The following is a 6,064-nucleotide window of genomic DNA, read 5'->3' as shown; positions in this document are numbered from 1 at the left end:
GGTTGGGGAACCATCCCTAAAGGCGTCTAGCAGAGACAATTATTACAGAGTTAATGACGAGACTACGTCTCTCCTCATGTGCTCAAAGCGAACTGTGAAACAGATTGCCCCGAATCCTCGGTGATAAAAACAAGAGATTTACATATGCAGAAAGCTGTTAATCACCCCCTCTTGTTAGTTGTCCAATATGTTTATTGGAGAACCTAATTGAAATTCATTTTAATTTTGATTGCATTTACAGTGTGGTTGATCAGAGGGAAATTGAATCAAATGTGAGGCTGGGGTCATATTTTCATATTCATGCATTCAATTTAAACCATCTTCTATAATAGTTTGGAATGTTGAATGTCGTAATACCTAATGAAACCCTACAATCTAATAATCCAAATGTTCACGCTCTATGACAAATAATAGAAATAACAGAAAATATTCTAAAATAAATGGCCCTAGATGGATCCCAAGAATAAATCACACTAAAAAAAATCCCAGTAGTCAGGCTGTTAGTGGCACCAGAGCTTCACTCACGCCATGTTTGAAGACCTCAGCCTCTGTCCTCCCAGACAGCTCATAAAGAGGCTGAGCGCTTCTGAAGAGGCTGAAGTGGTTAAAGGAGTGGAGGGAGCCATACTCCTCCTCTCCATCTCTCTCTCCTCTTCTCTCTTCTCTTTTCCCCCCTGGGGAGAAGCCTGGGAAGAGGCTGGTTAGTATGTGGGCTTGACGCGGCGTGACAGACGTGAGGTACCCCACCGAGAGACGGCACCTCAGCCCGGCGGGGTTATGTCATCAAACCCGGGTCGGGCCATATAATTGGGCTGGGGGTCGGTGGGGTGATATGGAGCGTGACGACGAGCCTCTCCAGTTACAGTCCCAAGAACAGCATTTTTTGGTGGAGTGGGGGAAAGGAGGGGTGCGCTGATACATCTCAGAGGAAATAACGCACAAACGTGCCACAGACAGATCCCTTAACGGTTCAAGGTTCAACAGGAAAGGTCTGCTCACTCTCATTCTCTCCGCTGGAATGCGAATTGCCCGCTCGCAGCCAAAACAGACCTGTGTCAAACGTGTTTAAGAGCCGAGCATCAGTCACACACTGGAATCTGTGAGAGGAGAGCCCACGTGTTTCAGTGGCACTTTTTTAGCATTTGTGCAGCAGCCTGAAACACAAATCAGCATGTCTCAGCGGGTGGCCACTAGTGTTATCTAGTGTAGGTACCAAATACGCAACAAATGCTTAAGGTTCATTCATCTGCTTGTAATACATATTAGATGCATGTCTGCATCTCAAAAGGGAAATTAATTGTGTAATGTGGAGCTGTTGTCACTGGGCCAAATTTTATTATTTGGATGAAAAGTACAACATGGATTTATGGGTAATGTGAGTGTATCAAATTCAGTGGCTAAATATCCAGAGACTTTAATTATTGATATTGCCCCTTTGGCAAAGGGAGAGATGAGAGGATGGCAGACTGGGAGAAAAAAAGAAGAGAGAAGATGACAAGTAGAGCGATTGCTCATAAAGACGTCGAGGTAGAGTACGCCAAGGCGTGGCAAAGCCCTGCTGTGGCGGAAACATCTGGATCGCCCTTGGCGCCGGGTCCCAACATCACTCCTGCTGCTCCATAAAAATGTTTCTTTTTCATGATGCTTGGCAAGCCTGGTGCACCCCCCCTTCCCCATCCCCCCCACCCCCCCTGCTATCGGCTTCCAATACTCTGATGGATGAGTGCTGTGGATGCCGTCTAGTTGTCCGAGCCAATCCCTTCACAAATTATCAGCGGGGATTGATGCAAAGTAGATGTAGCCAAAGGCGACCCAGCAGCTGCCATCCTGTCGAACAAAATTCCAGATAAACACCACCATGGGCAATTAAATATATTACGGTTCCTGAGAGGTGCCACACAGTCTGACATGTCAGTGTGTGTGTGTGTGTGTGTGTGTGTGTGTGTGTGTGTGGAAAGGGGTTCTGCACCCAAGTGAAAGGATAAACACTGGGGATGTCCAGCGAAGCCCTGCAGCCATACAGGTAAAGGCGCAGGAACCACGCAGCCGTCCCTAATGCGCCTCAGCTGTGTTAACAGTGGCCGCTCTGCGGAAAGCGACGGTTCACTAACATGGTCATAAAAACAGGCCCAGCGCAAACATGAGAGGTGGGTGTGGGGATGTGTTTACATGGGGGGTGGAGAGAAGGGGCCACTGGAGAGAGAGAGATGTGTTAAAATGGCTCTGAGGGCTTTTCGTGTTGTTTTGGGTCGCTTGGTAAGAGGAGGAGAAGTGGGAGGTGGAGGCCTGGTGGTGATGGTGCTGGTGATGGGGGTCTCATTCTCCTGGTTCCTTCTGGTGGTAACCTGAGAGGTGACCGCTTCAAACTGGCCCGTGGGAGCGGCCCGGAGGGCGGAGGGGATTGGTGACCAGCACAGTAGGAGGTGTGGGAGTCCCAGCGGCAGGACGGCATCTGCGTTTCCCGCCCCCCTGTAATTCCACCAACTTCCAGTGGCAGCCAAAAAATTGTCGCGCGGGATTAGAACCCGGAGCGGTCAGCTCAGCCCCATTAGCCCTGCCTGGCGGCGCGAGAACAAAGGCTGGAGCCCCGATGCCTCCTCCGACCCGCTCAAGGTCAGGCCGTTCCCATCATTACACCGCTACACATCAGGTGACATGTTCTACAACAGGCAGATGGCGGGGACAGGGTGGGGCTGGGGAAAGGAAGGGGTGACAAAAGTCACCTTCGACCAAAAGTTTCGTATTTTGGACAGAAAAGAAGATGTCATAATAGTCTGGCCCGGTTATTTTCCTCTCTGCGCAGAGGGAAGGTTCTAGAGCGGGAGGAAGGACAGGGAGGCCCCAGGGTTGCTGGGGTGAGAAAATGCGAGTGGCAGCGCAATCTTTATGGCGACACTTTTTCAGCCGTAAACAAGAGCCTCTCTCGGGGATTGAGTGACATTGTAAAATAGAGCAAGGCCTTCTCCTGAGCTGTCATGTTAAAGGAAGGGGAAAAAAACATACCATTTTATGAGCAGTGAGAACTTTTATGGCAGTATTTCCCAGTTCTTGTTGGAGCCTTGTAATGTTGCCAAGCTTTTTCGCTCTTTTATTTTAAGACTGTGTACATTTTTAACAGGGCAACACCCAAAAATAAACGGGCAGTGACATTTAAGGTGCTCATGTCTCCTTGAGACAGGGCCGAATGTTTAACCACAGTCTTTAACCACACCGAGCCTTTTCTTCGTCCATTCCTAGAGGGATAAGAAGACTCTGGGCACAAAGGAAACAGATTATATGGGAGTCACCCCCGGAGTGAAGGTTATCAGTGCGCTGCACCAGAGAGATTACCTGATACAACCAACAATAAAACATCCTGATCCAGAAAAGACCACTGATGAATACCATTCAAGGTCAGTCTGCCAGAACCGCCCAGCACCGCCCAGCCAAGCAGCACTCCTCTCCTTCACTCAAAAACACGGAGAGAGAGAGAGAGAGAGAGAGAGAGAGAGAGAGAGAGAGAGAGAGAGACTACTGGGCTGCTGATCACGAGAGCTGGGACTGTGTTGTTATCTGTCCAGGCCGATTGAGAGACCACATGTCTGCTGCTGGGGTAAGGCAGGCAGGCAGGGCCCCCCCTGCACTGACAGGAAGTTTGTGTGGTCTGTGGGCTGCCGAGGCATCAAGCCGGGAGTCGTTTTGTTAATTTTTTTTTTAAAGGACCCGCGCTCACAGACAGCAGCAGCAGCACGAGCCGCTACCCTCCAGGTATTCTGCTAATCTCTCGAGTGGGAAATTAATCTCCTCCTTCGGCGCAAACAGCGTGAGAGTGGCAGGTTTTGTCTGAGCCCGCTGAAGTTTGGGTAGTCAGGAGAAGGGTTGGGGGGGGAATCTAGGGGAATGGAGATCTACAAGGCATGACAGGCTGTCATGACAGGCTCCACACTCTGTATATTTTCAAACAATTTTTTGGGGTCAAGTTAAGGCTTTTTCTGGATTAAAGACTATCAATGAGCCTACATGGCCAGCTTTGTGATAGAATGTGTGACTCACCACAAGAAAAGAACTCTGGAAAAACAGTAGGTCAAAAGGGTTGCAAATTAAAACCTCAACTTCCTCTTTTGTTTGTTTTCAAAACGATGATTCCTCCATCATTGCAAAAACCCCAGGAATTAATCGACTTTTGTATAAAGTAGTACTATATGTATCCTCTAAATATTCCTGCTCGGAACAAGACCCAAAAAATGAGCAGCTAGCCCACTGCCGTGAGAGAGAAAACAAAGGCGTTTCAACGGCAGACAATGATGCGGTGACACCAACTGACCTGTAATTGGACGAGGCGCAGAGGCGAGCGACCGCGATTGGCTGGCTTTTCTGGGGGCCCGTGGCTACAGGGGATGGGAACCATCACCAAATTGCACGAGATTCGAAAATCGCTGTCAGATGGGCCGCTGCCCATTCCTAAAACAGGCCCAATTTGACCATTAGCCTTTGAGAGTTTACAAAAGCCCAGGGGGAGACGAGGAAAGGGGGCTCGGCAGCTAGCTTTTTTCTGCCATTGTGTATTAGACAGATGTCAGCTTAATAGCATATTACAATACAATCGCCTACACAACCAAATGGGAGTCAGAAAAGTGCTCTCCGCTGAGAATACTCCACTCCCCACTTTAGCGAAGGCCCTTTTCCAAGAGGGGGTGAAAGAAAAAAGCCTGCTGGGATAGTAATGGATAAGCAATATGAAATAGCTGGCTAGGGGAGCTCCATTCATCTAGCCTAGACAGAAACAGGTTGGCTTGGCATGCTACGAGCACTACACACTCACACGCTGCTCGTGAATGCATTAGTGTTGAGAGATGAAGACGTTAGCGAGTGAGCGGGAGGCGCGGTGCGGCGAGGCGACGGCGTCCTTTTGGTGGACGTCCAGACTCTTCTAATCTGCCAGCGTGGATTAGATGAACCCTATTAAAACGCTAATAGCCGATTTCCGACATCACTGCCAGAAGCTCTCCAGTGGAAGGGAGGAGGGTGTGGGTGGTGGTGGTGGTGGTGGTGGTGGCGGGTGTAGTGGTGGGCTTTTGAAGATGTTTTCTACGCACACCCACCCTTATTAAGCATCAGAGTCATTGTTAATGTCTTAATGCAAGCCGAGTCCCAGAGGTCTGAGACTGGCTACAGAACTCGGGAGTATGAGAGAGAGAGAGAAAGAGAGAGGAACAAGAAAGGGAGCAAGAGAGAGAGAGAAAAAGCAAAGTAAGTGAAGCTAGTAAAAAACAGCTCTCATCCCCACATCCCTCCCTCCCTCCCTCTCTCACTCCTTCTCCTCCCCACCTTTTACAGTTCTCTCATTCCTTCTCTCCCTGTTCCCTCCCTCTTGTCTGTCCACCTCCCTCTCTCCGTCCACTGCTTTCTCATTCACTCTCTCCCACCCAGCCTCCCTCCTTCTCTCTATCCCTCTCTCCCTCCATCCCTCTCCCCTCCATCAACTCTCTTATCTGTTCTCACAGCCAGCTGAGCTGCACCCACACAGACACAGCAGTTTCAGACCTGGCCAAGCCCCTCCTGCAGCCAGCAGCAGCAGCAGCAGCAGCCTCTGTGCAGAGCAGCATGGTGCATAGACCAGATCAGGCCAAGCCAACACAACTGCAGCTCTGCACGGAGCCCAAGGTGGGGGGTAGGAGCCAACCTGGCATCCCTGCTACTGCTGCTGCTGCTGCTGTTGTCTCTCCCATTGTCATGCATGCAGACAGTGAGCCAGTCAGTCAGTCTGCAAGAGCACAAACATACACAACACATACACACATATGCTAAAGCTTCAAATAAAATGCCTGCAAGCTTACAAGCAAACAGACAAATCTACATCTACATCTATATACACATACATGAAAACAATAAACAAATACAAAGCCAAAAGCAAAATATATGTGTGTGCAGATGTACACTCCAAATACATACACACACAAACATACTAATTGTTGAAGACATCCATACAATACAGATGCATACACAAACATGCACAGTGACACAAACATACGCATACAGAATTAATATATGCAAATGCCTTGTCCTTTCCTCCTTAGATCCCAAT

Source organism: Alosa alosa, chromosome 21, assembly GCF_017589495.1.
Source record: "Alosa alosa isolate M-15738 ecotype Scorff River chromosome 21, AALO_Geno_1.1, whole genome shotgun sequence".
Lineage (NCBI taxonomy): Eukaryota > Metazoa > Chordata > Actinopteri > Clupeiformes > Clupeidae > Alosa > Alosa alosa.
Note: the sequence above shows the minus strand (reverse complement) of the source record.